The 26,919-nt window shown below is 49.1% G+C and overlaps 35 non-coding genes across 35 annotated transcripts; 33 read left to right on the top strand and 2 right to left on the bottom strand.

Moving 5' to 3' along the window:
- Window positions 1-10,294: 10,294 nt before the first annotated feature.
- Window positions 10,295-10,366, top strand: trnae-cuc (transfer RNA glutamic acid (anticodon CUC)). Its single transcript has one exon. It is a non-coding gene; the product is annotated as a tRNA-Glu (tRNA).
- A 293-nt stretch (window positions 10,367-10,659) lies between these two features.
- trnae-uuc (transfer RNA glutamic acid (anticodon UUC)) lies at window positions 10,660-10,731 on the top strand. The gene has a single exon. It is a non-coding gene; the product is annotated as a tRNA-Glu (tRNA).
- A 344-nt stretch (window positions 10,732-11,075) lies between these two features.
- trnak-uuu (transfer RNA lysine (anticodon UUU)) lies at window positions 11,076-11,148 on the bottom strand. Its single transcript has one exon. It is a non-coding gene; the product is annotated as a tRNA-Lys (tRNA).
- Window positions 11,149-11,714: 566 nt separating this feature from the next.
- trnaw-cca (transfer RNA tryptophan (anticodon CCA)) lies at window positions 11,715-11,786 on the top strand. Its single transcript has one exon. It is a non-coding gene; the product is annotated as a tRNA-Trp (tRNA).
- Window positions 11,787-12,121: 335 nt separating this feature from the next.
- On the top strand, window positions 12,122-12,195 carry trnan-guu (transfer RNA asparagine (anticodon GUU)). Its single transcript has one exon. It is a non-coding gene; the product is annotated as a tRNA-Asn (tRNA).
- Window positions 12,196-12,425: 230 nt separating this feature from the next.
- Window positions 12,426-12,499, top strand: trnat-agu (transfer RNA threonine (anticodon AGU)). Its single transcript has one exon. It is a non-coding gene; the product is annotated as a tRNA-Thr (tRNA).
- A 27-nt stretch (window positions 12,500-12,526) lies between these two features.
- On the top strand, window positions 12,527-12,598 carry trnae-cuc (transfer RNA glutamic acid (anticodon CUC)). The gene has a single exon. It is a non-coding gene; the product is annotated as a tRNA-Glu (tRNA).
- Window positions 12,599-13,262: 664 nt separating this feature from the next.
- Window positions 13,263-13,334, top strand: trnae-uuc (transfer RNA glutamic acid (anticodon UUC)). The gene has a single exon. It is a non-coding gene; the product is annotated as a tRNA-Glu (tRNA).
- A 300-nt stretch (window positions 13,335-13,634) lies between these two features.
- trnae-cuc (transfer RNA glutamic acid (anticodon CUC)) lies at window positions 13,635-13,706 on the top strand. The gene has a single exon. It is a non-coding gene; the product is annotated as a tRNA-Glu (tRNA).
- Window positions 13,707-13,999: 293 nt separating this feature from the next.
- Window positions 14,000-14,071, top strand: trnae-uuc (transfer RNA glutamic acid (anticodon UUC)). The gene has a single exon. It is a non-coding gene; the product is annotated as a tRNA-Glu (tRNA).
- A 344-nt stretch (window positions 14,072-14,415) lies between these two features.
- On the bottom strand, window positions 14,416-14,488 carry trnak-uuu (transfer RNA lysine (anticodon UUU)). Its single transcript has one exon. It is a non-coding gene; the product is annotated as a tRNA-Lys (tRNA).
- Window positions 14,489-15,054: 566 nt separating this feature from the next.
- Window positions 15,055-15,126, top strand: trnaw-cca (transfer RNA tryptophan (anticodon CCA)). Its single transcript has one exon. It is a non-coding gene; the product is annotated as a tRNA-Trp (tRNA).
- Window positions 15,127-15,461: 335 nt separating this feature from the next.
- Window positions 15,462-15,535, top strand: trnan-guu (transfer RNA asparagine (anticodon GUU)). The gene has a single exon. It is a non-coding gene; the product is annotated as a tRNA-Asn (tRNA).
- Window positions 15,536-15,765: 230 nt separating this feature from the next.
- Window positions 15,766-15,839, top strand: trnat-agu (transfer RNA threonine (anticodon AGU)). Its single transcript has one exon. It is a non-coding gene; the product is annotated as a tRNA-Thr (tRNA).
- A 399-nt stretch (window positions 15,840-16,238) lies between these two features.
- On the top strand, window positions 16,239-16,310 carry trnae-uuc (transfer RNA glutamic acid (anticodon UUC)). Its single transcript has one exon. It is a non-coding gene; the product is annotated as a tRNA-Glu (tRNA).
- Window positions 16,311-16,610: 300 nt separating this feature from the next.
- Window positions 16,611-16,682, top strand: trnae-cuc (transfer RNA glutamic acid (anticodon CUC)). The gene has a single exon. It is a non-coding gene; the product is annotated as a tRNA-Glu (tRNA).
- A 293-nt stretch (window positions 16,683-16,975) lies between these two features.
- On the top strand, window positions 16,976-17,047 carry trnae-uuc (transfer RNA glutamic acid (anticodon UUC)). The gene has a single exon. It is a non-coding gene; the product is annotated as a tRNA-Glu (tRNA).
- A 983-nt stretch (window positions 17,048-18,030) lies between these two features.
- On the top strand, window positions 18,031-18,102 carry trnaw-cca (transfer RNA tryptophan (anticodon CCA)). Its single transcript has one exon. It is a non-coding gene; the product is annotated as a tRNA-Trp (tRNA).
- Window positions 18,103-18,437: 335 nt separating this feature from the next.
- On the top strand, window positions 18,438-18,511 carry trnan-guu (transfer RNA asparagine (anticodon GUU)). Its single transcript has one exon. It is a non-coding gene; the product is annotated as a tRNA-Asn (tRNA).
- A 230-nt stretch (window positions 18,512-18,741) lies between these two features.
- Window positions 18,742-18,815, top strand: trnat-agu (transfer RNA threonine (anticodon AGU)). Its single transcript has one exon. It is a non-coding gene; the product is annotated as a tRNA-Thr (tRNA).
- Window positions 18,816-18,842: 27 nt separating this feature from the next.
- On the top strand, window positions 18,843-18,914 carry trnae-cuc (transfer RNA glutamic acid (anticodon CUC)). The gene has a single exon. It is a non-coding gene; the product is annotated as a tRNA-Glu (tRNA).
- A 664-nt stretch (window positions 18,915-19,578) lies between these two features.
- trnae-uuc (transfer RNA glutamic acid (anticodon UUC)) lies at window positions 19,579-19,650 on the top strand. Its single transcript has one exon. It is a non-coding gene; the product is annotated as a tRNA-Glu (tRNA).
- Window positions 19,651-19,950: 300 nt separating this feature from the next.
- On the top strand, window positions 19,951-20,022 carry trnae-cuc (transfer RNA glutamic acid (anticodon CUC)). Its single transcript has one exon. It is a non-coding gene; the product is annotated as a tRNA-Glu (tRNA).
- Window positions 20,023-20,315: 293 nt separating this feature from the next.
- On the top strand, window positions 20,316-20,387 carry trnae-uuc (transfer RNA glutamic acid (anticodon UUC)). The gene has a single exon. It is a non-coding gene; the product is annotated as a tRNA-Glu (tRNA).
- Window positions 20,388-21,370: 983 nt separating this feature from the next.
- On the top strand, window positions 21,371-21,442 carry trnaw-cca (transfer RNA tryptophan (anticodon CCA)). Its single transcript has one exon. It is a non-coding gene; the product is annotated as a tRNA-Trp (tRNA).
- A 335-nt stretch (window positions 21,443-21,777) lies between these two features.
- Window positions 21,778-21,851, top strand: trnan-guu (transfer RNA asparagine (anticodon GUU)). Its single transcript has one exon. It is a non-coding gene; the product is annotated as a tRNA-Asn (tRNA).
- A 230-nt stretch (window positions 21,852-22,081) lies between these two features.
- On the top strand, window positions 22,082-22,155 carry trnat-agu (transfer RNA threonine (anticodon AGU)). The gene has a single exon. It is a non-coding gene; the product is annotated as a tRNA-Thr (tRNA).
- Window positions 22,156-22,926: 771 nt separating this feature from the next.
- On the top strand, window positions 22,927-22,998 carry trnae-uuc (transfer RNA glutamic acid (anticodon UUC)). Its single transcript has one exon. It is a non-coding gene; the product is annotated as a tRNA-Glu (tRNA).
- A 300-nt stretch (window positions 22,999-23,298) lies between these two features.
- Window positions 23,299-23,370, top strand: trnae-cuc (transfer RNA glutamic acid (anticodon CUC)). Its single transcript has one exon. It is a non-coding gene; the product is annotated as a tRNA-Glu (tRNA).
- Window positions 23,371-23,663: 293 nt separating this feature from the next.
- Window positions 23,664-23,735, top strand: trnae-uuc (transfer RNA glutamic acid (anticodon UUC)). Its single transcript has one exon. It is a non-coding gene; the product is annotated as a tRNA-Glu (tRNA).
- A 983-nt stretch (window positions 23,736-24,718) lies between these two features.
- Window positions 24,719-24,790, top strand: trnaw-cca (transfer RNA tryptophan (anticodon CCA)). Its single transcript has one exon. It is a non-coding gene; the product is annotated as a tRNA-Trp (tRNA).
- Window positions 24,791-25,125: 335 nt separating this feature from the next.
- Window positions 25,126-25,199, top strand: trnan-guu (transfer RNA asparagine (anticodon GUU)). The gene has a single exon. It is a non-coding gene; the product is annotated as a tRNA-Asn (tRNA).
- A 230-nt stretch (window positions 25,200-25,429) lies between these two features.
- trnat-agu (transfer RNA threonine (anticodon AGU)) lies at window positions 25,430-25,503 on the top strand. Its single transcript has one exon. It is a non-coding gene; the product is annotated as a tRNA-Thr (tRNA).
- Window positions 25,504-26,274: 771 nt separating this feature from the next.
- Window positions 26,275-26,346, top strand: trnae-uuc (transfer RNA glutamic acid (anticodon UUC)). The gene has a single exon. It is a non-coding gene; the product is annotated as a tRNA-Glu (tRNA).
- A 300-nt stretch (window positions 26,347-26,646) lies between these two features.
- On the top strand, window positions 26,647-26,718 carry trnae-cuc (transfer RNA glutamic acid (anticodon CUC)). The gene has a single exon. It is a non-coding gene; the product is annotated as a tRNA-Glu (tRNA).
- The last annotated feature ends 201 nt before the right edge of the window (window positions 26,719-26,919 follow it).

The following is a 26,919-nucleotide window of genomic DNA, read 5'->3' as shown; positions in this document are numbered from 1 at the left end:
GAGCGCCAGAGATATATATCCCTTTGGCACTTACTTTGGTTGTTCACAATGTGTGCTTCATGTTTTGGCTACTCGCGATGTTTTTTGGCTATCTTGTTGTTATGATCAGTGACCTATGCACTTTTTAAAGCTCTCTCTTGGAAGTCGCTTTGGATAAAAGCGTCTGCTAAATGAATAAATGTAAATATAAAGGATACTGCATACTTATGAATAATTGTTTTTTTTATAGAATAGAAGTATGCAGTGGCATAACGGCATCTGACGTTGATAACAAAGCAAACCGTTTAAAAATCGGTTGAACATTGAAGTTATGGTCATTTAAAAAGTACATGTAAGCATCAACACAATGTTATGATGGGTGAGCGAGTTGACTGTAGCAAGATGGTCGCCATGTGCGGACGTTCGACTCCGTTGTCCGGCAACGCGGACGAAACATCTACCCTTTATATATATCTCTGAAAGAGCGCCATCTGCTGTTTGATGACGTTTGCTGTATTATGACGTAATTCATCAACTAAACTATAAAAGGCCGTTCTGATCACTGCTCTCATTTCTTATAGAAACATTTATTGGAAAAGGATTTGGATCTCTGCGACGCTTTCACCTTGACAAATTCGTATTGGAACACAGATATATTATATATGTAAGTAAATGTTCAGATTGTTTTGCACCTTGCAACTTTTTCAAGTTGTAAGAGAGATATTTAGACTTTTTCAAGTTGTAAGGAAGATATTGGGACTTTTTCAAGTTGTAAGGTTTACATTTTCAAGACGATGTTCTCGGTTAGATATGAAGGTTAGATATGAAGGTAGATAATACATTAATCTGAAAAAGTTATTGTAGCCTATTATTCTCTGTGTTCTTTGGAAAAGTAAATAGAGCCATCTTCAAATTTCGTAGTCTGCTGTTGAATGACGTTTGCTGCATTATGATGTCCCTGTACTTACTGTAAGTCGCTCTGGATAAGAGCGTCTGCTAAAAAAAATGACTAAAATGACATAATTCATCAAATATACTGTAAAAGGCCGTTCTGATCACTGTGCTCAGTTTTACGTAAACATTTTATTGGACAAGGATTTGGATTACTGCAACACTTTCACCTTGACAAATTCGTATTGGAACACAGAAATATTATAATGTAATATGGGTCCAATTGTTTTGCACCTTAATTTGCAAGGTTTACATTTCCAAGACAAATGATTTCATGTAGATATGTAAGTATAGATATTAGATTATTATGAAAAAGTAATTATATTCTCTGTGTTCTTTGGAAAAGTCTGCTTTTTCAAGGGATCGATCAGGTGTGAAAGCCTCTCTCTCAAACCAGACTGCAGCAGCAAGTGCTAAGGACGAGATATGGAGAAAGATAAGACAGACTCATCTCAGCCCGGGGTGAACGAGGGAAGAGAGGGGAGTCTGTCTGGAAACAAGGTGACCTTCATCAGGGTGTTGACCATGAGGCCTCCAAGTTTGGAGGACATGGACCTGGTCGAGCCTTCAGATCTGCCCCCTCCTTCTGTACCCGCCACTGGGTCAAAAGACCAGCTGGAAGCCCTGGAGGTTGCGTCCACTTCCCAGGGCGTCAGTGGAGTGGAGAGAATGCCCCCCGGCACAGCCAGCAGCAGCACCATGTCTGCCAGCCAGAGGGCGATGAAGACAGCCTGCTCCTCAGCCCTGTCGAGCCGCACCAAGCTGCCCATCTCTGTGATCAGAGTGGTGTTGCAGCTGATCAACAACGACAGGCTGCCAGACCTGCTGCTTGACTTGGACGCCAGCCGAGATGTTCCAGGCGCCCAGACCTGCAGCACATCAGCTGCCGGGCTGCTAGCCCAGGAGATGCTGACCCAAGTGTCCGCCTTGCTGCAGGCTGACGCAGAAAGTCAGGTGGTGCTCAGCAGACAGAGTGGAACTCCCTCTCCGGATCTGCAGGTGGAGGCCAAGGCCAGTCTGGGCTCTGAGGCAGCTGAGGTGATCGTGCCGGTCATCGGCAACATCTTAGCAGCCAGGGCCGCACTCCAAGAAGAAACAAAAGGGCCTGTTACCTTTTCCTCTGTGAGCTACTTCCTCTCCGCTGTCTGTGCCGACGTGCAGACTCTACCGCTACTGAGGAGGTCAGGGAGCAGCAGTCTGTCTTCTGGAAGGTCCCTCGGAGAGCTCCTGACCACCATGTCGAGGACCAACGTTGTCCAGGCTGTGGAGCTGAAGCTGGAGGAGCAGTTTGGGCCGTGTAGGAAGGAGGGCTCGTCCACATCACAATCCAGCCTATCACTAACTGAGGATTTGGTCATGATCCCTTATCAGGGGAGTGGTCGCTCTGGACATTCCCTGGCCAGTGACCTGGTCGATGGAATCATTGAATCCGTGAAAAGTGCTGTTGAGTTGCTGGACAGCCAGTCTTCATCATCCAGAGCAGGGAACAGCTCCTCCCTCACAGGATATAATGCAAGGGATGTTTCCTCTGAAGTCAAGAAGATGGTCTGCAAGGCAGCGGCCAAACTGACCCCCCTGGTGAGCTCTTCCAGGATGGGAGATGTGACGGTGGACGAGAGCGTCTATTTGATGAACGAGACGTCTCTGGAAAGTTTGCCCCCGTCTCTCATCAGGCTTCTGTTGATCCGGTCTGTCGACATGGTGACAGCAGCCTGCAGAGCCATAAGTAGTGAGTTCTGCTATCGGGAGAGTGCCAAGAACGAAGGCTTGACCAAACTCCAGGAGCTGGCCAACGAACAGATGTTGGCCTGTCTAAACAAGGGCATAGAGGAAGTGGAGATCGATGAGATCATCAAAGGCATCTCAGCCATCCTGGATCATTCGCTGATCCTAAGGCGTCCGGAGATGTCCTTTTCCCACATCTACCGCTCCTTGTTTGTTGACTCCCTCCTGCCAGGGAGTGGACACAGAACCACCGAGGTCCTGGAGACCTTGATTTTTTTATGTCCTCAGGGCCCACCCACAGCTGGGCAGAGCCTGGCTCGTGACACGAGAGTGGGAACCATCATGAAAGAGTACGCGACCAAAGGGAACGATGTGTTCCAGCAGGCCTTGAGGAGAGCGACACAGAAGCTCTCTCGCCAGCCATCGACCCCTCGTGGCTCACCTCATGCGGCCAAACCAGAGAGCTCAGAGCGTCCATCTCTGCTGGTCTCCTCTGAGAACTGTGAGAACCTGCTTGGAGCGATCCTAGATGATCTCCACGAGGTGGTTGAGCAGCACAGGGCCTCAGCAAAGACAAGATCTGGTGGCATGAAGTTCTGGGAGCAGGTCCACTCCTCCAGCCAGAAGCTTTATGACAGCACACTGAGGACCCTGCAGAAAGCTGCAGACCAGCTGTCGGCTCTTGAAGATCGTGCATTTCAGATCATCCCTCCGAAGGCGTCCATCTCTTGGACCAAGAGGACCCTTGGGGTGATTCTCAGTGCCATGAGAGCAGAAGTAGCAGCTTCAGAGTGCTCCACTGCTGAACTGAAGTGGAGTGAGGACGGCCTCCTGACCTGTGCCCTCTTGGACTCCATACTGGAGAATCTCAGCCAGTTATGTGAGGACGAAGAGGGTCCAACAGTCTCCAATGCCGCCGTAAGACTGGACTCCGCCGGATTGGACGCGCTCCAGATCAAGAACGCCTCAGAGAGTCTGCTCGCCAACGTCCGTCGGCTCCGCCGGCAGACAGCCACCACCGGCCTGCATCTTCAGAGCCCTGTGAGCTCCACCAGATGCACGTCAGAGCTGATGCTGCCAGAAAGCCCCCCGATGCCCTCCAGACAGGAGCTCATCCACAGCTTTGCTGAGAGCTCGGTTAAGAGTCAGCTGCAGAAGAGCCTTGAGCTGAACCTTCCCTCGACCTCCAGCCTGGCCTGCCAGGAGACCCTGGACCGCACGGTCAGGATCCTGACGGAGAGAGTGATGGACACTCTGTGTGAGTCTGCTGCTGCAGCTCCGTGTCCTGGGGAAGATCTCGGTGAGCTCAGCCCTGCAACGGTCATCATCGATGCTGGGACAGCGTCGACCTCTGCAGGAGAGACGAGAAAGCCTAAGAAGGGCTTGAAGTGGTGGAGCCTGCCGAAGAAAGCCAAGCTCTTCAAGAACAAGGTGGGTTATTTATGTAATAGAGCTTATAGAGCAGAGCTTAATGTATATCGTATGAGTACAGAATGAATGACCATGGGTTGGTTATTCATGTAATGGAGCAAGTATAGAATGAAGAGCCAGTGTTGGGACAGAGTGGCTGTTGTTGTTCTAAATGGACTGAGAGGTGTCGTCATATAGTTTCCATAGATTTCAGCATGTTCTTTGTTTTCCCCTGCAGTTTCGGAAGAGAAAGACGGTGCCCAAGAAGCCCTCAGCCCAGGAGGAGCTGCCCCCCAGCTCTCACGTCACACCTGGTGAGCGACCACCACTGCTTGTCATCCTTAATGAATCACAAAGTGATCCTGTAGATTTGGCTAATTACTCTGACAAAGCCTAACTTCAAATTCACCAATTTAAAATGTTGTCTTGTCACAGGGGCTAAGTGTGGTTCGCCTGCCAATCTGGAGCTGTCGAAGGACCACACGACCAACCAGGAGCCCCCTAGACGTCCTCTACACGTAAGAATGTTCCGTGCGCTTCGAAAGTCCATCGCCAAGACATTCAAGATGTCTGGGAGCCAGTAGGATGGCCAACTGATACGTTTAAGTAGAGTGAGATTAGCCAGAGCTTCCCTTCCCTTTCCCCTGCTGCATACTTTCCTTCCCTTGGTTTGAGCTTCTGTCAGAAGATAATGGGTGCTCCTCGGGGTCAAATTACTGGGACAAGACTTGACTGAGTCCAGTCTCAGAGGTACAAACCTGGAGGTCTGGTGTGTCTGTGCCTCAGTACAAACCTGGAGATCTGGTGTGTCTGTGCCTCAGTACAAACCTGGAGGTCTGGTGTGTCTGTGCCTCAGTACAAACCTGGAGGTCTGGTGTGTCTGTTCCTCAGAGACTGGGAGGCTGGCTCCAGCTCTGACCCCCACACCACTTTCTCTGGCCTACCTGTTTTGGTGAGGTCCATCAGCAGAGCAACAGAGGAAAACAAAGAGTTGAACCTTTGATGAAAGCCTGTGTAGCGAGCCTGCATAGCTAGCATGGGTTGATGAGCCCCATAATTACTGGCCAAACCGGAAAAACGTTGTGACGTTTGACTTGGTTGTGGGGCAAGGCCAGTTCTTCCCCGACCTCTACCTTCTTACTTTGGGGCTTGGGGGGCCCATGACCCACTGAACAGCCCAGGTATTTTACCTCACTTTGACCACACAGCATTTCCTGGATTTTCTACCAGGTCCGCTTCACTAAGGGAGCCTTCACACACACACACTCTCATCCATGCAAGGCGCCTGCCCATCGGGAGCAACTTGGGGTTCGGTGTCTTGCTCAAGGACACTTTGACACATGGCCTGGAGGTAGGCACGTGCACAGACATTTTGGGGGGCAGGTGCTCAAACCAAAAAAAAGGGCACCCATTGCCAATTTGTTAATTTGTATTTTTAAATATTGATGAATGAAGAAAAAATAGGGCTCCAGCAGAAGGGGCACTTTTCTCATCCAGGGCAAAAGGGCAGGTGCTTGAGCACCACTAGGGGTCTATCTGTGCACGTTCCTGCCTGGAGGATTTGGGGATAGAACTCTCTCTCTACCCTCTGAGCCACAGCCGCCCGTCCCGGCAACCAAAGTGCTTTACATTATGCCCCTCATTCATCCATTCACATGCAACTTGGGGTCCAGTGTCTTGCTCAAGGACATTTGGACACATGGCCTGGAGGAGTTGGGAATCAAACTCTCTCTCTACCCTCTGAGCCACATTCGCCCATCCCGGCAACCACAGCACTTTACATTATACCTCTCATTCACCCATTCATACACACCCACGGCGACGGAGCTGCCATGCAAGGCTTGCCTGTTCATCGGGAGCAGCTTGGGGTCCAGTGTCTTGCTCAAGGACACTTGGACATAGGCTCTCCAGGAGGCTGATGTGGGATGTTTGTTCTGGTTTCCTGCCTCTCAGTTCTTGTACCCTGCAGGTCTCCTGGCCCACTTTCTCCCGGACAACGTAAGGACCGTTGCCATGGAGCCAGAAATGTACTTTCAGCAGTACGGACGAGGACTGGGAGTTTCTCACCTGGCTGGAACTCGCTGGGCTGAGTGGATATCAGGAGTAGACCATCACAGAGACTCACTACCGTCCGGAACACTCTACTGTATCTGATCATTGTCAATAAACAAGTTATATTGCAGTTGGAGTGTAACGATCCTGTTTGTTTTCCTAACAAAGCTATAGCACAGGGAGGTGTGCGTTGACTTAGAAAACTAAAGGTTCTAAGATTCTGATGTACTGATGTGTATTTTGTGGTTGGACACAATGCTATAGTATGAGAGGCCGTATAGGCCTTAATTCATACTTGATCTCACATACACGCCATGACCTCACATATATACCATTAAACTCTCACATATATACCATTATACTCTCACGTATATACCATTATACTCTCACATATATACCATTATACTCTCACATATACACCATTATACTCTCACATACACGCCATGACCTCACATATATACCATTATACTCTCACATATACACCATTATACTCTCACATATATACCATTATACTCTCACATATATACCATTATACTCTCACATATACACCATTATACTCTCACATATACACTATCATACTCTCACATATACACCATTATACTCTCACATATACACCATTATACTCTCACATATACACTATTATACTCTCACATATACACCATTATACTCTTGCACATAAACTGGCATACTCTCTTACACACACAAAAATACCGTCTTATATGCACCATCATACTAAAGTATGACAATATATGTAAGAGACAAATAGTATGTGTGAAACAGAATGTTACTATATGTAAGAGAATAACAGGATGTGTAAGAGAGAATACTTGTCTATGTGAGAGAGAATACTTATCTATGTGAGAGAGAATACTTGTCTATGTGAGAGAGTTTGATTGAAACGGAAGGCAGTTTGATTGAAAAGGAAGTAGTACTGAATTCTCAGTTCCTGATTGGCTTACACATGAAGAAGAAGGATTTGGGGTAGATGTAGCTAATGCCCACCTTCCCTATCAAGACGAGACTGAGTGACATGGCAAGATGGCAGAGAGTGGGCGGCTTAATGAAGCCATTGGACTTATTAATAACATTTTGAATACTCCAAATGCTGCAGCGTTAATGTAGGGAGGACAGACCCGTTCCTGAAATACGTTTTTACAGTTATTCCTGGAGACATTATGGAATTAAATTACATATTAACTATACTAAAATACTTGCACAATAATATTGGATAAATGTAGACGTTTTTAAAGGTTTTTAATTTTACCCCAAAGCTTTTTGTGAAAATGAGGCTAGTTTCACGACAGCGACTTTGGATGTAGACTAAGCTACTTTAACGTGTTAGCTGATTAGCCAGTATGAGTGAGATATGTATACAGTCACATTAACAAACCTCTTCTTTGTAAACTATTTCGTCTTAAATACGATGGGAACACATCACAATAACAATTCCAAAACGCACCACACGCCAAACACATTTTTTGTCAAGTCTTAACCGAAATACTGCAGAGTTTGATATTGGGATTGCGCCATCATTTGGCTGGCATTAAGACTAGCTCCTGACAGAGGGCTGCTGCCGCTCCTTGATGCACCTGATCCAGGTCTGAAGAGCCGGCGCATTTCATCGTTAGTGTTAGAAATAGCCACTGTGGATGTCTGTCGTCTTTGATTCCAACATTTCTGACAACGATTCAAGCAAATCCACTAAAAAACTCAAATGTAGAATTCCATAGTTGTTTAGGAAGCTATACCGACCCCCACTACTTGAGTCAAAAGTCCTAGATCAGTTTTTCAATTGATGAAACAAACTATCATTTAAATTAAAGCCAATGCCTGTGTGAATACTGTCCCGTGGCACTGGGGTTTTAACCGTTGACGTCTTTAATTAGCCGAGTATGCACCTGATCCAGGTCTGAAGAGCCGGCGCATTTCATTGTCAACGTTAGCGTTAGAAACAGCCCCCGTGTATGGCTGTCGTCTTTGATACAACATTTCTGACAATGACGCCGCAGGATTTGGAGTATGCAAAATGTTATTAATGAATCCATCTTGTCATGTCACTCAGTCTCGTCTTGATAGAGAAGGTGGGCGTTAGCTACATCTACCCCAAATCCTTCTTCATGTGTAAGCCAATCAGGAACTGAGAATTCAGTACTACTTCCTTTTCAATCAAACTGCCTTCCGTTTCAATCAAACTCTCTCACATAGACAAGTATTCTCTCTCACATAGACAAGTATTCTCTCTCACATAGACAAGTATTCTCTCTCACATAGACAAGTATTCTCTCTCACATAGACAAGTATTCTCTCTTACACATCGTGTTATTCTCGTACATATACTAACATTCTGTTTCACACATACTATTTGTCTCTTACATATATTGTCATACTTTAGTATGATGGTGCATATAAGAGGGTATTTGTGTGTGTGTAAGAGAGTATGCCAGTTTAAGTGCAAGAGTATAATGGTGTATATGTGAGAGTATAATGGTATATATGTGAGAGTATAATGGTGTATATGTGAGACCAAGTAGTTTATGTGCAAGAGTATAATGGTATATATGTGAGAGTATAATGGTACATATGTGAGAGTATAATGGTATATATGTGAGAGTATAATGGTATATATGTGAGGTTATGGTGTTGTATGTGAGACCAAGTAGTTTATGTGCAAGAGTATAATGGTATATATGTGAGAGTATAATGGTATATATGTGAGGTCATGGCGTGTATGTGAGACCAAGTATGAATTATGGCCTATACGGCCTCTCATACTATAGCATTAACAGGTAAATCAAAAGACAGATATGCACATTCACCATAAGCAGATAGAGGCCACGTTTACACATAGCCGGGTATTTACAGAAACGAATATTTCTGCCCCTCCGTTTTCAAAAATAACATACACACAAGATCGTTTTCAAAAATGTTTCTGTTTACATGAACCCGCATAAATACGCCCCCAAGCGCCATCATAACTATGCCAAACCTGTAGGCGGCAGTGTAACGAGAAGGATAAAGCCATGCAAACCAATCAGAATTCTCAAAATGTTCGCCTCTGCTCGTCGATATAAAAATCAGTTGTGTTTGTAAATACAAACAGGCCAAAAGGGTTTGCATTAACGCATAAATGAGCACTACCTTAACAGCATCAAAGAGTCAATATAAGTTCTTTGACAGCATCCAAGATCAGTAAGAAACTGTAAACATAGGACGCTCACATGACGTAATGCATTTTTAGTCGCATACTGTGATGTTTGAGAGCCTAAAACTCTGTTTAACCTAGTGCACACGCAAACACAAAAACTGAGTTTTCAGAAATCTCCACTTTGGCCGGAGTTTTTAGAAATGATTGTTTTCTGTGATAAAACCTCAGTGTTCGTGTAAATGAAAGGCCAAACTGCATGAAAATATATGTGTTTTTCCTCCATGTAAACGGGGCCAGAGACTCCAGGGTCATCATAGAGGCTTTATTTCTTCATCATAATGAAGCTTGTGATACAGGTACTCCGAGAGCACCTTTACCTGACTCAAGGTACTCTGAGAGCACCTTTACCTGACCTAAGGTACTCTGAGTGTCTGTCCAAGAAACGACTCACAAAAACAAGAAATCCACTTTCTATTCCAAACAAGATATTCAGTGAGTCTGTCTTTTTCTACGTATACATTTCCTCACTTGTCCTCAAATGCAGGGATATCCTTTCATCAGTAATAGGCCTGTCATAGCATGGTTGGCAAATGACTTTGCTGCATTAGCTTTTTTCAATGGCTTACACACAAATTCCTTGTCACACAATTTCTGAAACCCGACACAAACACCAGAAACACACACCAAATCTGCAAAACCATACACTAATTCTCTGCCTTTGACTCAGTTTTCAGTTACATAAAACACTTTTTGACAAACACAACACACAATTCTCTATGTAACACACAAAAACAATCTGGGGCGTCAGGTGGCTGAGCGGTGAGGGAAGCGGGCTAGTAACCTGAAGGTTGCCAGTTCGTTTTCCGGCCGTGCCAACTGACGTTGTGTCCTTGGGCAAGGCACTTCACCCTACTTGCCTCGGGGGGAATGTCCCTGTACTTACTGTAAGTCGCTCTGGATAAGAGCGTCTGCTAAATGACTAAATGTAAATGTAAAATGTATCTTTGACAGCGAGCAGAGGAAGCCAAGCTCTCCCTGGTGGTCTAGTGGCTAGGATTCGGCGCTCTCACCGCCGCGGCCCGGGTTCGATTCCCGGTCAGGGAAACCTGTTTTGAGACCTCTCTTAAAATGGGGGGTCTCCCTGCTGTGAGAGCTGCATTGTCGCCAGATAGGCCACATTTTTAGGCCAAAACATCCCTCCTTCGAGCCGGATTTGAACCAGCGACCTAAGGATTTCTAACCGCTTTTGACCTACAGTCCTCCGCTCTACCAACTGAGCTATCGAAGGGTGAGCGAGTGGGGGGTTTTATTTGCGAGGAAGGCATGCAATCTCCCATCCTCCAGTTCAGACACGCAAGAAAAAAGGCCCTTGCTGAGGCAATCCTCTTTTAAGAGTCTCCCTGGTGGTCTAGTGGCTAGGATTCGGCGCTTTCACCGCCGCGGCCCGGGTTCGATTCCCGGTCAGGGAACCTAAGGGTCAGTTGAAATCTCTGCCTTTGACTCGCTTAGTTTTGCAACTTGGTCCTCATCTTCAGGTGTCAGAACATTCAGGGTTCGATTCCCGGTCAGGGAACTTAAGTGTCAGCGGAAATCTTTGTGACAGCTGGCTTTTTGCATTCTTTGTCTCAAAGTAAGGCGTGCAACAGAGACAAGGGTTGCTGCGTGCCATAAGTCACGCTGTGTAGTTTGAACACACAGCTCACGCAGGGACTTGAACGCTGGACCCTCAGATTAAAAGCTTCCATTGTTTCCTCAAAGTGAGGTATATAAGAGAGACAGTGGCAGGCCGCTCCGACAAGGTTTGAACACACGCCGCCCGAACAGGGACTTGAACCCTGGACCCTCAGATTAAAAGTCTGATGCTCTGCCGACTGAGCTATACAGGCTCTGGAAGCACAGAAAACTCAGAGTATTTTGTGGAACTTCCGCATGTAAATCTCCTCGCCCACACAAACCCTTAAGGAACGTATGGCGAATCCCTGGCAAGTGTAGCGGGGTTTGCTCGTTGAAGAATAGAAATACTTTGCCAATCGTCAACATTAGTGAGCACGCACCCGTCAAAATGTCTTTGACAATGAATTTGTTCATGTAAGGTCAATATGGATCGTATGAACGAGTTTGATTTTGAACTTGTTATGAGATTGGTTTCAAGGAACAGCTGCAGGGGTCACGAGACTGTCTCGTGACCCCTGCAGCTGTCTCTAGTCTGCGTGATCTCAGCCAGGTTGCAATTAGAATTGCGTTTTTGGGGACTTCTTCTGTGGAATCGTTCAGGCAGTGTTGCACAGGCACTAAAGTAATCTTGTTGAATCCCAGGAGAAGCTTGGCGACGTCCATTGGGACGTCAATCCTGATGGCGTTCACGCCATAGTTGGTACTCTCAGCGCACTTTGCGGCACAGCGTTTGCACATCAGAGTCCACGTCCGAGTGTTGCCTCCTTACATGCACACAGGCCTCGTGGCGCAACGGTAGCGCGTCTGACTCCAGATCAGAAGGTTGTGTGTTCAAATCACGTCGGGGTCAGCGGTCATTATGGGTGGCCCTCCATTGGGAAAAAAAATTCTTAATTGCGGACGCTGTGAGAGCTCACTCTTTTACAGAACTGGCAAAATCAAGCTCTGATTGCTTCCTCAAAGTGAGTCATGCCATCACTTCTAGGCAGGGCAAAGAAAAGCCATTCAAAGGTTGTGGGTTTGAGTCCCACCAGAGTCGTTGTCTTTGTTTCCCAAACTCCCGTTGACAGATCACAGGAAGAGTTATTACTATGGCCGCTCCTCCTCCTCTTCTTCATGGGGAGTTTTGGCAAACGTCTCCCAGCGTTTCCTTCCATTTTTCATTCATGGTTCTGCGGAGACAGGGTCTCTGTGGCGCAATTGGTTAGCGCGTTCGGCTGTTAACCGAAAGGATGGTGGTTCGAGCCCACCCAGGGACGAGTGTTTTCTTGTTTACTTCTGTTGTGGGTCCTGCCTGTGTGACAATGAGCTATACCGCCATCAGAGTCGAAGAAGCTGGAAAATCTCTTCATTCTGGTGCCTTGAGAGGCTTTGCTGCATGCTGGGCATAACCTTCGGAGGTGTCTTTCAAAGACGCTGTAGACCCCAGCTCAAAGCACCTACCCAAAGAGAACACAGCAGCCTGAGCCCGTCGTGGAGCATTAAGCAAGGCGCCGTGGCTTAGTTGGTCAAAGCGCCTGTCTAGTAAACAGGAGATCCTGAGTTCAAATCTCAGCGGTGCCTTTTTTGGCCCAAGAGGAAGCCAAGCTCTCCCTGGTGGTCTAGTGGCTAGGATTCGGCGCTCTCACCGCCGCGGCCCGGGTTCGATTCCCGGTCAGGGAAACCTGTTTTGAGACCTCTCTTAAAATGGGGGTGTCCCTGCTGTGAGAGCTGCATTGACGCCAGATAGGCCACATTTTTAGGCCAAAACATCCCTCCTTCGAGCCGGATTTGAACCAGCGACCTAAGGATTTCTAACCGCTTTTGACCTACAGTCCTCCGCTCTACCAACTGAGCTATCGAAGGGTGAGCGAGTAGGAGGTTTTATTTGCGAGGAAGGCATGCAATCTCCCATCCTCCAGTTCAGACACGCAAGAAAAAAAGCCCTTGCTGAGGCAATCCTCTTTTAAGAGTCTCCCTGGTGGTCTAGTGGCTAGGATTCGGCGCTCTCACCGCCGCGGCCCGGGTTCGATTCCTGGTCAGGGAAACCTGTTTTGAGATCTCTCTTAAAATGGGGGTCTCCCTTCTGTGAGAGCAGCCTTGTTGCATTGTCGCCAGAGAGGCCACATTTTTAGGCCAAAACATTCCTCCTTCGAGCCGGATTTGAACCAGCGACCTAAGGATTTCTAACCGCTTTTGACCTACAGTCCTCCGCTCTACCAACTGAGCTATCGAAGGGTGAGGGAGTGGGAGGTTTTATTTGCGAGGAAGGCATGCAATCTCCCATCCTCCAGTTCAGACACGCAAGAAAAAAAGCCCTTGCTGAGGCAATCCTCTTTTAAAAGTCTCCCTGGTGGTCTAGTGGCTAGGATTCGGCGCTTTCACCGCCGCGGCCCGGGTTCGATTCCCGGTCAGGGAACTTAAGGGTCAGTTGAAATCTCTGCCTTTGACTCGCTTAGTTTTGCAACTCGGTCCTCATCTTCAGGTGGCTGAGGGGTGAGGGAATCGGAGGGAATCGGACTAGTAATCAGAAGGTTGCTGGTTCGATCCCTGGCTCTGCCGAATGACGTTGTGTCCTTGGGCAAGGCACTTCACCCTACTTGCCTCGGGGGGAATGTCCCTGTACTTACTGTAAGTCGCTCTGGATAAGAGCGTCTGCTAAATGACTAAATGTAAATGTAAAATGTATCTTTGACAGCGAGCAGAGGAAGCCAAGCTCTCCCTGGTGGTCTAGTGGCTAGGATTCGGCGCTCTCACCGCCGCGGCCCGGGTTCGATTCCCGGTCAGGGAAACCTGTTTTGAGACCTCTCTTAAAATGGGGGGTCTCCCTGCTGTGAGAGCTGCATTGTCGCCAGATAGGCCACATTTTTAGGCCAAAACATCCCTCCTTCGAGCCGGATTTGAACCAGCGACCTAAGGATTTCTAACCGCTTTTGACCTACAGTCCTCCGCTCTACCAACTGAGCTATCGAAGGGTGAGCGAGTGGGGGGTTTTATTTGCGAGGAAGGCATGCAATCTCCCATCCTCCAGTTCAGACACGCAAGAAAAAAAGCCCTTGCTGAGGCAATCCTCTTTTAAGAGTCTCCCTGGTGGTCTAGTGGCTAGGATTCGGCGCTTTCACCGCCGCGGCCCGGGTTCGATTCCCGGTCAGGGAACCTAAGGGTCAGTTGAAATCTCTGCCTTTGACTCGCTTAGTTTTGCAACTTGGTCCTCATCTTCAGGTGTCAGAACATTCAGGGTTCGATTCCCGGTCAGGGAACTTAAGTGTCAGCGGAAATCTTTGTGACAGCTGGCTTTTTGCATTCTTTGTCTCAAAGTAAGGCGTGCAACAGAGACAAGGGTTGCTGCGTGCCATAAGTCACGCTGTGTAGTTTGAACACACAGCTCACGCAGGGACTTGAACGCTGGACCCTCAGATTAAAAGCTTCCATTGTTTCCTCAAAGTGAGGTATATAAGAGAGACAGTGGCAGGCCGCTCCGACAAGGTTTGAACACACGCCGCCCGAACAGGGACTTGAACCCTGGACCCTCAGATTAAAAGTCTGATGCTCTGCCGACTGAGCTATACAGGCTCTGGAAGCACAGAAAACTCAGAGTATTTTGTGGAACTTCCGCATGTAAATCTCCTCGCCCACACAAACCCTTAAGGAACGTATGGCGAATCCCTGGCAAGTGTAGCGGGGTTTGCTCGTTGAAGAATAGAAATACTTTGCCAATCGTCAACATTAGTGAGCACGCACCCGTCAAAATGTCTTTGACAATGAATTTGTTCATGTAAGGTCAATATGGATCGTATGAACGAGTTTGATTTTGAACTTGTTATGAGATTGGTTTCAAGGAACAGCTGCAGGGGTCACGAGACTGTCTCGTGACCCCTGCAGCTGTCTCTAGTCTGCGTGATCTCAGCCAGGTTGCAATTAGAATTGCGTTTTTGGGGACTTCTTCTGTGGAATCGTTCAGGCAGTGTTGCACAGGCACTAAAGTAATCTTGTTGAATCCCAGGAGAAGCTTGGCGACGTCCATTGGGACGTCAATCCTGATGGCGTTCACGCCATAGTTGGTACTCTCAGCGCACTTTGCGGCACAGCGTTTGCACATCAGAGTCCACGTCCGAGTGTTGCCTCCTTACATGCACACAGGCCTCGTGGCGCAACGGTAGCGCGTCTGACTCCAGATCAGAAGGTTGTGTGTTCAAATCACGTCGGGGTCAGCGGTCATTATGGGTGGCCCTCCATTGGGAAAAAAAATTCTTAATTGCGGACGCTGTGAGAGCTCACTCTTTTACAGAACTGGCAAAATCAAGCTCTGATTGCTTCCTCAAAGTGAGTCATGCCATCACTTCTAGGCAGGGCAAAGAAAAGCCATTCAAAGGTTGTGGGTTTGAGTCCCACCAGAGTCGTTGTCTTTGTTTCCCAAACTCCCGTTGACAGATCACAGGAAGAGTTATTACTATGGCCGCTCCTCCTCCTCTTCTTCATGGGGAGTTTTGGCAAACGTCTCCCAGCGTTTCCTTCCATTTTTCATTCATGGTTCTGCGGAGACAGGGTCTCTGTGGCGCAATTGGTTAGCGCGTTCGGCTGTTAACCGAAAGGATGGTGGTTCGAGCCCACCCAGGGACGAGTGTTTTCTTGTTTACTTCTGTTGTGGGTCCTGCCTGTGTGACAATGAGCTATACCGCCATCAGAGTCGAAGAAGCTGGAAAATCTCTTCATTCTGGTGCCTTGAGAGGCTTTGCTGCATGCTGGGCATAACCTTCGGAGGTGTCTTTCAAAGACGCTGTAGACCCCAGCTCAAAGCACCTACCCAAAGAGAACACAGCAGCCTGAGCCCGTCGTGGAGCATTAAGCAAGGCGCCGTGGCTTAGTTGGTCAAAGCGCCTGTCTAGTAAACAGGAGATCCTGAGTTCAAATCTCAGCGGTGCCTTTTTTGGCCCAAGAGGAAGCCAAGCTCTCCCTGGTGGTCTAGTGGCTAGGATTCGGCGCTCTCACCGCCGCGGCCCGGGTTCGATTCCTGGTCAGGGAAACCTGTTTTGAGATCTCTCTTAAAATGGGGGTCTCCCTTCTGTGAGAGCAGCCTTGTTGCATTGTCGCCAGAGAGGCCACATTTTTAGGCCAAAACATTCCTCCTTCGAGCCGGATTTGAACCAGCGACCTAAGGATTTCTAACCGCTTTTGACCTACAGTCCTCCGCTCTACCAACTGAGCTATCGAAGGGTGAGGGAGTGGGAGGTTTTATTTGCGAGGAAGGCATGCAATCTCCCATCCTCCAGTTCAGACACGCAAGAAAAAAAGCCCTTGCTGAGGCAATCCACTTTTAAAAGTCTCCCTGGTGGTCTAGTGGCTAGGATTCGGCGCTTTCACCGCCGCGGCCCGGGTTCGATTCCCGGTCAGGGAACCTAAGGGTCAGTTGAAATCTCTGCCTTTGACTCGCTTAGTTTTGCAACTTGGTCCTCATCTTCAGGTGGCTGAGGGGTGAGGGAATCGGAGGGAATCGGACTAGTAATCAGAAGGTTGCTGGTTCGATCCCTGGCTCTGCCGAATGACGTTGTGTCCTTGGGCAAGGCACTTCACCCTACTTGCCTCGGGGGGAATGTCCCTGTACTTACTGTAAGTCGCTCTGGATAAGAGCGTCTGCTAAATGACTAAATGTAAATGTAAAATGTATCTTTGACAGCGAGCAGAGGAAGCCAAGCTCTCCCTGGTGGTCTAGTGGCTAGGATTCGGCGCTCTCACCGCCGCGGCCCGGGTTCGATTCCCGGTCAGGGAAACCTGTTTTGAGACCTCTCTTAAAATGGGGGGTCTCCCTGCTGTGAGAGCTGCATTGTCGCCAGATAGGCCACATTTTTAGGCCAAAACATCCCTCCTTCGAGCCGGATTTGAACCAGCGACCTAAGGATTTCTAACCGCTTTTGACCTACAGTCCTCCGCTCTACCAACTGAGCTATCGAAGGGTGAGCGAGTGGGGGGTTTTATTTGCGAGGAAGGCATGCAATCTCCCATCCTCCAGTTCAGACACGCAAGAAAAAAGGCCCTTGCTGAGGCAATCCTCTTTTAAGAGTCTCCCTGGTGGTCTAGTGGCTAGGATTCGGCGCTTTCACCGCCGCGGCCCGGGTTCGATTCCCGGTCAGGGAACCTAAGGGTCAGTTGAAATCTCTGCCTTTGACTCGCTTAGTTTTGCAACTTGGTCCTCATCTTCAGGTGTCAGAACATTCAGGGTTCGATTCCCGGTCAGGGAACTTAAGTGTCAGCGGAAATCTTTGTGACAGCTGGCTTTTTGCATTCTTTGTCTCAAAGTAAGGCGTGCAACAGAGACAAGGGTTGCTGCGTGCCATAAGTCACGCTGTGTAGTTTGAACACACAGCTCACGCAGGGACTTGAACGCTGGACCCTCAGATTAAAAGCTTCCATTGTTTCCTCAAAGTGAGGTATATAAGAGAGACAGTGGCAGGCCGCTCCGACAAGGTTTGAACACACGCCGCCCGAACAGGGACTTGAACCCTGGACCCTCAGATTAAAAGTCTGATGCTCTGCCGACTGAGCTATACAGGCTCTGGAAGCACAGAAAACTCAGAGTATTTTGTGGAACTTCCGCATGTAAATCTCCTCGCCCACACAAACCCTTAAGGAACGTATGGCGAATCCCTGGCAAGTGTAGCGGGGTTTGCTCGTTGAAGAATAGAAATACTTTGCCAATCGTCAACATTAGTGAGCACGCACCCGTCAAAATGTCTTTGACAATGAATTTGTTCATGTAAGGTCAATATGGATCGTATGAACGAGTTTGATTTTGAACTTGTTATGAGATTGGTTTCAAGGAACAGCTGCAGGGGTCACGAGACTGTCTCGTGACCCCTGCAGCTGTCTCTAGTCTGCGTGATCTCAGCCAGGTTGCAATTAGAATTGCGTTTTTGGGGACTTCTTCTGTGGAATCGTTCAGGCAGTGTTGCACAGGCACTAAAGTAATCTTGTTGAATCCCAGGAGAAGCTTGGCGACGTCCATTGGGACGTCAATCCTGATGGCGTTCACGCCATAGTTGGTACTCTCAGCGCACTTTGCGGCACAGCGTTTGCACATCAGAGTCCACGTCCGAGTGTTGCCTCCTTACATGCACACAGGCCTCGTGGCGCAACGGTAGCGCGTCTGACTCCAGATCAGAAGGTTGTGTGTTCAAATCACGTCGGGGTCAGCGGTCATTATGGGTGGCCCTCCATTGGGAAAAAAAATTCTTAATTGCGGACGCTGTGAGAGCTCACTCTTTTACAGAACTGGCAAAATCAAGCTCTGATTGCTTCCTCAAAGTGAGTCATGCCATCACTTCTAGGCAGGGCAAAGAAAAGCCATTCAAAGGTTGTGGGTTTGAGTCCCACCAGAGTCGTTGTCTTTGTTTCCCAAACTCCCGTTGACAGATCACAGGAAGAGTTATTACTATGGCCGCTCCTCCTCCTCTTCTTCATGGGGAGTTTTGGCAAACGTCTCCCAGCGTTTCCTTCCATTTTTCATTCATGGTTCTGCGGAGACAGGGTCTCTGTGGCGCAATTGGTTAGCGCGTTCGGCTGTTAACCGAAAGGATGGTGGTTCGAGCCCACCCAGGGACGAGTGTTTTCTTGTTTACTTCTGTTGTGGGTCCTGCCTGTGTGACAATGAGCTATACCGCCATCAGAGTCGAAGAAGCTGGAAAATCTCTTCATTCTGGTGCCTTGAGAGGCTTTGCTGCATGCTGGGCATAACCTTCGGAGGTGTCTTTCAAAGACGCTGTAGACCCCAGCTCAAAGCACCTACCCAAAGAGAACACAGCAGCCTGAGCCCGTCGTGGAGCATTAAGCAAGGCGCCGTGGCTTAGTTGGTCAAAGCGCCTGTCTAGTAAACAGGAGATCCTGAGTTCAAATCTCAGCGGTGCCTTTTTTGGCCCAAGAGGAAGCCAAGCTCTCCCTGGTGGTCTAGTGGCTAGGATTCGGCGCTCTCACCGCCGCGGCCCGGGTTCGATTCCCGGTCAGGGAAACCTGTTTTGAGACCTCTCTTAAAATGGGGGTGTCCCTGCTGTGAGAGCTGCATTGACGCCAGATAGGCCACATTTTTAGGCCAAAACATCCCTCCTTCGAGCCGGATTTGAACCAGCGACCTAAGGATTTCTAACCGCTTTTGACCTACAGTCCTCCGCTCTACCAACTGAGCTATCGAAGGGTGAGCGAGTAGGAGGTTTTATTTGCGAGGAAGGCATGCAATCTCCCATCCTCCAGTTCAGACACGCAAGAAAAAAAGCCCTTGCTGAGGCAATCCTCTTTTAAGAGTCTCCCTGGTGGTCTAGTGGCTAGGATTCGGCGCTCTCACCGCCGCGGCCCGGGTTCGATTCCTGGTCAGGGAAACCTGTTTTGAGATCTCTCTTAAAATGGGGGTCTCCCTTCTGTGAGAGCAGCCTTGTTGCATTGTCGCCAGAGAGGCCACATTTTTAGGCCAAAACATTCCTCCTTCGAGCCGGATTTGAACCAGCGGCCTAAGGATTTCTAACCGCTTTTGACCTACAGTCCTCCGCTCTACCAACTGAGCTATCGAAGGGTGAGGGAGTGGGAGGTTTTATTTGCGAGGAAGGCATGCAATCTCCCATCCTCCAGTTCAGACACGCAAGAAAAAAAGCCCTTGCTGAGGCAATCCTCTTTTAAAAGTCTCCCTGGTGGTCTAGTGGCTAGGATTCGGCGCTTTCACCGCCGCGGCCCGGGTTCGATTCCCGGTCAGGGAACTTAAGGGTCAGTTGAAATCTCTGCCTTTGACTCGCTTAGTTTTGCAACTCGGTCCTCATCTTCAGGTGGCTGAGGGGTGAGGGAATCGGAGGGAATCGGACTAGTAATCAGAAGGTTGCTGGTTCGATCCCTGGCTCTGCCGAATGACGTTGTGTCCTTGGGCAAGGCACTTCACCCTACTTGCCTCGGGGGGAATGTCCCTGTACTTACTGTAAGTCGCTCTGGATAAGAGCGTCTGCTAAATGACTAAATGTAAATGTAAAATGTATCTTTGACAGCGAGCAGAGGAAGCCAAGCTCTCCCTGGTGGTCTAGTGGCTAGGATTCGGCGCTCTCACCGCCGCGGCCCGGGTTCGATTCCCGGTCAGGGAAACCTGTTTTGAGACCTCTCTTAAAATGGGGGGTCTCCCTGCTGTGAGAGCTGCATTGTCGCCAGATAGGCCACATTTTTAGGCCAAAACATCCCTCCTTCGAGCCGGATTTGAACCAGCGACCTAAGGATTTCTAACCGCTTTTGACCTACAGTCCTCCGCTCTACCAACTGAGCTATCGAAGGGTGAGCGAGTGGGGGGTTTTATTTGCGAGGAAGGCATGCAATCTCCCATCCTCCAGTTCAGACACGCAAGAAAAAAAGCCCTTGCTGAGGCAATCCTCTTTTAAGAGTCTCCCTGGTGGTCTAGTGGCTAGGATTCGGCGCTTTCACCGCCGCGGCCCGGGTTCGATTCCCGGTCAGGGAACCTAAGGGTCAGTTGAAATCTCTGCCTTTGACTCGCTTAGTTTTGCAACTTGGTCCTCATCTTCAGGTGTCAGAACATTCAGGGTTCGATTCCCGGTCAGGGAACTTAAGTGTCAGCGGAAATCTTTGTGACAGCTGGCTTTTTGCATTCTTTGTCTCAAAGTAAGGCGTGCAACAGAGACAAGGGTTGCTGCGTGCCATAAGTCACGCTGTGTAGTTTGAACACACAGCTCACGCAGGGACTTGAACGCTGGACCCTCAGATTAAAAGCTTCCATTGTTTCCTCAAAGTGAGGTATATAAGAGAGACAGTGGCAGGCCGCTCCGACAAGGTTTGAACACACGCCGCCCGAACAGGGACTTGAACCCTGGACCCTCAGATTAAAAGTCTGATGCTCTGCCGACTGAGCTATACAGGCTCTGGAAGCACAGAAAACTCAGAGTATTTTGTGGAACTTCCGCATGTAAATCTCCTCGCCCACACAAACCCTTAAGGAACGTATGGCGAATCCCTGGCAAGTGTAGCGGGGTTTGCTCGTTGAAGAATAGAAATACTTTGCCAATCGTCAACATTAGTGAGCACGCACCCGTCAAAATGTCTTTGACAATGAATTTGTTCATGTAAGGTCAATATGGATCGTATGAACGAGTTTGATTTTGAACTTGTTATGAGATTGGTTTCAAGGAACAGCTGCAGGGGTCACGAGACTGTCTCGTGACCCCTGCAGCTGTCTCTAGTCTGCGTGATCTCAGCCAGGTTGCAATTAGAATTGCGTTTTTGGGGACTTCTTCTGTGGAATCGTTCAGGCAGTGTTGCACAGGCACTAAAGTAATCTTGTTGAATCCCAGGAGAAGCTTGGCGACGTCCATTGGGACGTCAATCCTGATGGCGTTCACGCCATAGTTGGTACTCTCAGCGCACTTTGCGGCACAGCGTTTGCACATCAGAGTCCACGTCCGAGTGTTGCCTCCTTACATGCACACAGGCCTCGTGGCGCAACGGTAGCGCGTCTGACTCCAGATCAGAAGGTTGTGTGTTCAAATCACGTCGGGGTCAGCGGTCATTATGGGTGGCCCTCCATTGGGAAAAAAAATTCTTAATTGCGGACGCTGTGAGAGCTCACTCTTTTACAGAACTGGCAAAATCAAGCTCTGATTGCTTCCTCAAAGTGAGTCATGCCATCACTTCTAGGCAGGGCAAAGAAAAGCCATTCAAAGGTTGTGGGTTTGAGTCCCACCAGAGTCGTTGTCTTTGTTTCCCAAACTCCCGTTGACAGATCACAGGAAGAGTTATTACTATGGCCGCTCCTCCTCCTCTTCTTCATGGGGAGTTTTGGCAAACGTCTCCCAGCGTTTCCTTCCATTTTTCATTCATGGTTCTGCGGAGACAGGGTCTCTGTGGCGCAATTGGTTAGCGCGTTCGGCTGTTAACCGAAAGGATGGTGGTTCGAGCCCACCCAGGGACGAGTGTTTTCTTGTTTACTTCTGTTGTGGGTCCTGCCTGTGTGACAATGAGCTATACCGCCATCAGAGTCGAAGAAGCTGGAAAATCTCTTCATTCTGGTGCCTTGAGAGGCTTTGCTGCATGCTGGGCATAACCTTCGGAGGTGTCTTTCAAAGACGCTGTAGACCCCAGCTCAAAGCACCTACCCAAAGAGAACACAGCAGCCTGAGCCCGTCGTGGAGCATTAAGCAAGGCGCCGTGGCTTAGTTGGTCAAAGCGCCTGTCTAGTAAACAGGAGATCCTGAGTTCAAATCTCAGCGGTGCCTTTTTTGGCCCAAGAGGAAGCCAAGCTCTCCCTGGTGGTCTAGTGGCTAGGATTCGGCGCTCTCACCGCCGCGGCCCGGGTTCGATTCCTGGTCAGGGAAACCTGTTTTGAGATCTCTCTTAAAATGGGGGTCTCCCTTCTGTGAGAGCAGCCTTGTTGCATTGTCGCCAGAGAGGCCACATTTTTAGGCCAAAACATTCCTCCTTCGAGCCGGATTTGAACCAGCGACCTAAGGATTTCTAACCGCTTTTGACCTACAGTCCTCCGCTCTACCAACTGAGCTATCGAAGGGTGAGGGAGTGGGAGGTTTTATTTGCGAGGAAGGCATGCAATCTCCCATCCTCCAGTTCAGACACGCAAGAAAAAAAGCCCTTGCTGAGGCAATCCTCTTTTAAGAGTCTCCCTGGTGGTCTAGTGGCTAGGATTCGGCGCTCTCACCGCCGCGGCCCGGGTTCGATTCCTGGTCAGGGAAACCTGTTTTGAGATCTCTCTTAAAATGGGGGTCTCCCTTCTGTGAGAGCAGCCTTGTTGCATTGTCGCCAGAGAGGCCACATTTTTAGGCCAAAACATTCCGCCTTCGAGCCGGATTTGAACCAGCGACCTAAGGATTTCTAACCGCTTTTGACCTACAGTCCTCCGCTCTACCAACTGAGCTATCGAAGGGTGAGGGAGTGGGAGGTTTTATTTGCGAGGAAGGCATGCAATCTCCCATCCTCCAGTTCAGACACGCAAGAAAAAAAGCCCTTGCTGAGGCAATCCTCTTTTAAAAGGCTCCCTGGTGGTCTAGTGGCTAGGATTCGGCGCTTTCACCGCCGCGGCCCGGGTTCGATTCCCGGTCAGGGAACTTAAGGGTCAGTTGAAATCTCTGCCTTTGACTCGCTTAGTTTTGCAACTCGGTCCTCATCTTCAGGTGGCTGAGGGGTGAGGGAATCGGAGGGAATCGGACTAGTAATCAGAAGGTTGCTGGTTCGATCCCTGGCTCTGCCGAATGACGTTGTGTCCTTGGGCAAGGCACTTCACCCTACTTGCCTCGGGGGGAATGTCCCTGTACTTACTGTAAGTCGCTCTGGATAAGAGCGTCTGCTAAATGACTAAATGTAAATGTAAAATGTATCTTTGACAGCGAGCAGAGGAAGCCAAGCTCTCCCTGGTGGTCTAGTGGCTAGGATTCGGCGCTCTCACCGCCGCGGCCCGGGTTCGATTCCCGGTCAGGGAAACCTGTTTTGAGACCTCTCTTAAAATGGGGGGTCTCCCTGCTGTGAGAGCTGCATTGTCGCCAGATAGGCCACATTTTTAGGCCAAAACATCCCTCCTTCGAGCAGGATTTGAACCAGCGACCTAAGGATTTCTAACCGCTTTTGACCTACAGTCCTCCGCTCTACCAACTGAGCTATCGAAGGGTGAGCGAGTGGGGGGTTTTATTTGCGAGGAAGGCATGCAATCTCCCATCCTCCAGTTCAGACACGCAAGAAAAAAGGCCCTTGCTGAGGCAATCCTCTTTTAAGAGTCTCCCTGGTGGTCTAGTGGCTAGGATTCGGCGCTTTCACCGCCGCGGCCCGGGTTCGATTCCCGGTCAGGGAACCTAAGGGTCAGTTGAAATCTCTGCCTTTGACTCGCTTAGTTTTGCAACTTGGTCCTCATCTTCAGGTGTCAGAACATTCAGGGTTCGATTCCCGGTCAGGGAACTTAAGTGTCAGCGGAAATCTTTGTGACAGCTGGCTTTTTGCATTCTTTGTCTCAAAGTAAGGCGTGCAACAGAGACAAGGGTTGCTGCGTGCCATAAGTCACGCTGTGTAGTTTGAACACACAGCTCACGCAGGGACTTGAACGCTGGACCCTCAGATTAAAAGCTTCCATTGTTTCCTCAAAGTGAGGTATATAAGAGAGACAGTGGCAGGCCGCTCCGACAAGGTTTGAACACACGCCGCCCGAACAGGGACTTGAACCCTGGACCCTCAGATTAAAAGTCTGATGCTCTGCCGACTGAGCTATACAGGCTCTGGAAGCACAGAAAACTCAGAGTATTTTGTGGAACTTCCGCATGTAAATCTCCTCGCCCACACAAACCCTTAAGGAACGTATGGCGAATCCCTGGCAAGTGTAGCGGGGTTTGCTCGTTGAAGAATAGAAATACTTTGCCAATCGTCAACATTAGTGAGCACGCACCCGTCAAAATGTCTTTGACAATGAATTTGTTCATGTAAGGTCAATATGGATCGTATGAACGAGTTTGATTTTGAACTTGTTATGAGATTGGTTTCAAGGAACAGCTGCAGGGGTCACGAGACTGTCTCGTGACCCCTGCAGCTGTCTCTAGTCTGCGTGATCTCAGCCAGGTTGCAATTAGAATTGCGTTTTTGGGGACTTCTTCTGTGGAATCGTTCAGGCAGTGTTGCACAGGCACTAAAGTAATCTTGTTGAATCCCAGGAGAAGCTTGGCGACGTCCATTGGGACGTCAATCCTGATGGCGTTCACGCCATAGTTGGTACTCTCAGCGCACTTTGCGGCACAGCGTTTGCACATCAGAGTCCACGTCCGAGTGTTGCCTCCTTACATGCACACAGGCCTCGTGGCGCAACGGTAGCGCGTCTGACTCCAGATCAGAAGGTTGTGTGTTCAAATCACGTCGGGGTCAGCGGTCATTATGGGTGGCCCTCCATTGGGAAAAAAAATTCTTAATTGCGGACGCTGTGAGAGCTCACTCTTTTACAGAACTGGCAAAATCAAGCTCTGATTGCTTCCTCAAAGTGAGTCATGCCATCACTTCTAGGCAGGGCAAAGAAAAGCCATTCAAAGGTTGTGGGTTTGAGTCCCACCAGAGTCGTTGTCTTTGTTTCCCAAACTCCCGTTGACAGATCACAGGAAGAGTTATTACTATGGCCGCTCCTCCTCCTCTTCTTCATGGGGAGTTTTGGCAAACGTCTCCCAGCGTTTCCTTCCATTTTTCATTCATGGTTCTGCGGAGACAGGGTCTCTGTGGCGCAATTGGTTAGCGCGTTCGGCTGTTAACCGAAAGGATGGTGGTTCGAGCCCACCCAGGGACGAGTGTTTTCTTGTTTACTTCTGTTGTGGGTCCTGCCTGTGTGACAATGAGCTATACCGCCATCAGAGTCGAAGAAGCTGGAAAATCTCTTCATTCTGGTGCCTTGAGAGGCTTTGCTGCATGCTGGGCATAACCTTCGGAGGTGTCTTTCAAAGACGCTGTAGACCCCAGCTCAAAGCACCTACCCAAAGAGAACACAGCAGCCTGAGCCCGTCGTGGAGCATTAAGCAAGGCGCCGTGGCTTAGTTGGTCAAAGCGCCTGTCTAGTAAACAGGAGATCCTGAGTTCAAATCTCAGCGGTGCCTTTTTTGGCCCAAGAGGAAGCCAAGCTCTCCCTGGTGGTCTAGTGGCTAGGATTCGGCGCTCTCACCGCCGCGGCCCGGGTTCGATTCCTGGTCAGGGAAACCTGTTTTGAGATCTCTCTTAAAATGGGGGTCTCCCTTCTGTGAGAGCAGCCTTGTTGCATTGTCGCCAGAGAGGCCACATTTTTAGGCCAAAACATTCCTCCTTCGAGCCGGATTTGAACCAGCGACCTAAGGATTTCTAACCGCTTTTGACCTACAGTCCTCCGCTCTACCAACTGAGCTATCGAAGGGTGAGGGAGTGGGAGGTTTTATTTGCGAGGAAGGCATGCAATCTCCCATCCTCCAGTTCAGACACGCAAGAAAAAAAGCCCTTGCTGAGGCAATCCTCTTTTAAGAGTCTCCCTGGTGGTCTAGTGGCTAGGATTCGGCGCTCTCACCGCCGCGGCCCGGGTTCGATTCCTGGTCAGGGAAACCTGTTTTGAGATCTCTCTTAAAATGGGGGTCTCCCTTCTGTGAGAGCAGCCTTGTTGCATTGTCGCCAGAGAGGCCACATTTTTAGGCCAAAACATTCCGCCTTCGAGCCGGATTTGAACCAGCGACCTAAGGATTTCTAACCGCTTTTGACCTACAGTCCTCCGCTCTACCAACTGAGCTATCGAAGGGTGAGGGAGTGGGAGGTTTTATTTGCGAGGAAGGCATGCAATCTCCCATCCTCCAGTTCAGACACGCAAGAAAAAAAGCCCTTGCTGAGGCAATCCTCTTTTAAAAGTCTCCCTGGTGGTCTAGTGGCTAGGATTCGGCGCTTTCACCGCCGCGGCCCGGGTTCGATTCCCGGTCAGGGAACTTAAGGGTCAGTTGAAATCTCTGCCTTTGACTCGCTTAGTTTTGCAACTCGGTCCTCATCTTCAGGTGGCTGAGGGGTGAGGGAATCGGAGGGAATCGGACTAGTAATCAGAAGGTTGCTGGTTCGATCCCTGGCTCTGCCGAATGACGTTGTGTCCTTGGGCAAGGCACTTCACCCTACTTGCCTCGGGGGGAATGTCCCTGTACTTACTGTAAGTCGCTCTGGATAAGAGCGTCTGCTAAATGACTAAATGTAAATGTAAAATGTATCTTTGACAGCGAGCAGAGGAAGCCAAGCTCTCCCTGGTGGTCTAGTGGCTAGGATTCGGCGCTCTCACCGCCGCGGCCCGGGTTCGATTCCCGGTCAGGGAAACCTGTTTTGAGACCTCTCTTAAAATGGGGGGTCTCCCTGCTGTGAGAGCTGCATTGTCGCCAGATAGGCCACATTTTTAGGCCAAAACATCCCTCCTTCGAGCCGGATTTGAACCAGCGACCTAAGGATTTCTAACCGCTTTTGACCTACAGTCCTCCGCTCTACCAACTGAGCTATCGAAGGGTGAGCGAGTGGGGGGT

Source organism: Osmerus mordax, chromosome 25 (genome assembly GCF_038355195.1).
Source record: "Osmerus mordax isolate fOsmMor3 chromosome 25, fOsmMor3.pri, whole genome shotgun sequence".
NCBI lineage: Eukaryota > Metazoa > Chordata > Actinopteri > Osmeriformes > Osmeridae > Osmerus > Osmerus mordax.
Note: the sequence above shows the minus strand (reverse complement) of the source record. Positions and strands in the feature narration are given on the sequence as shown.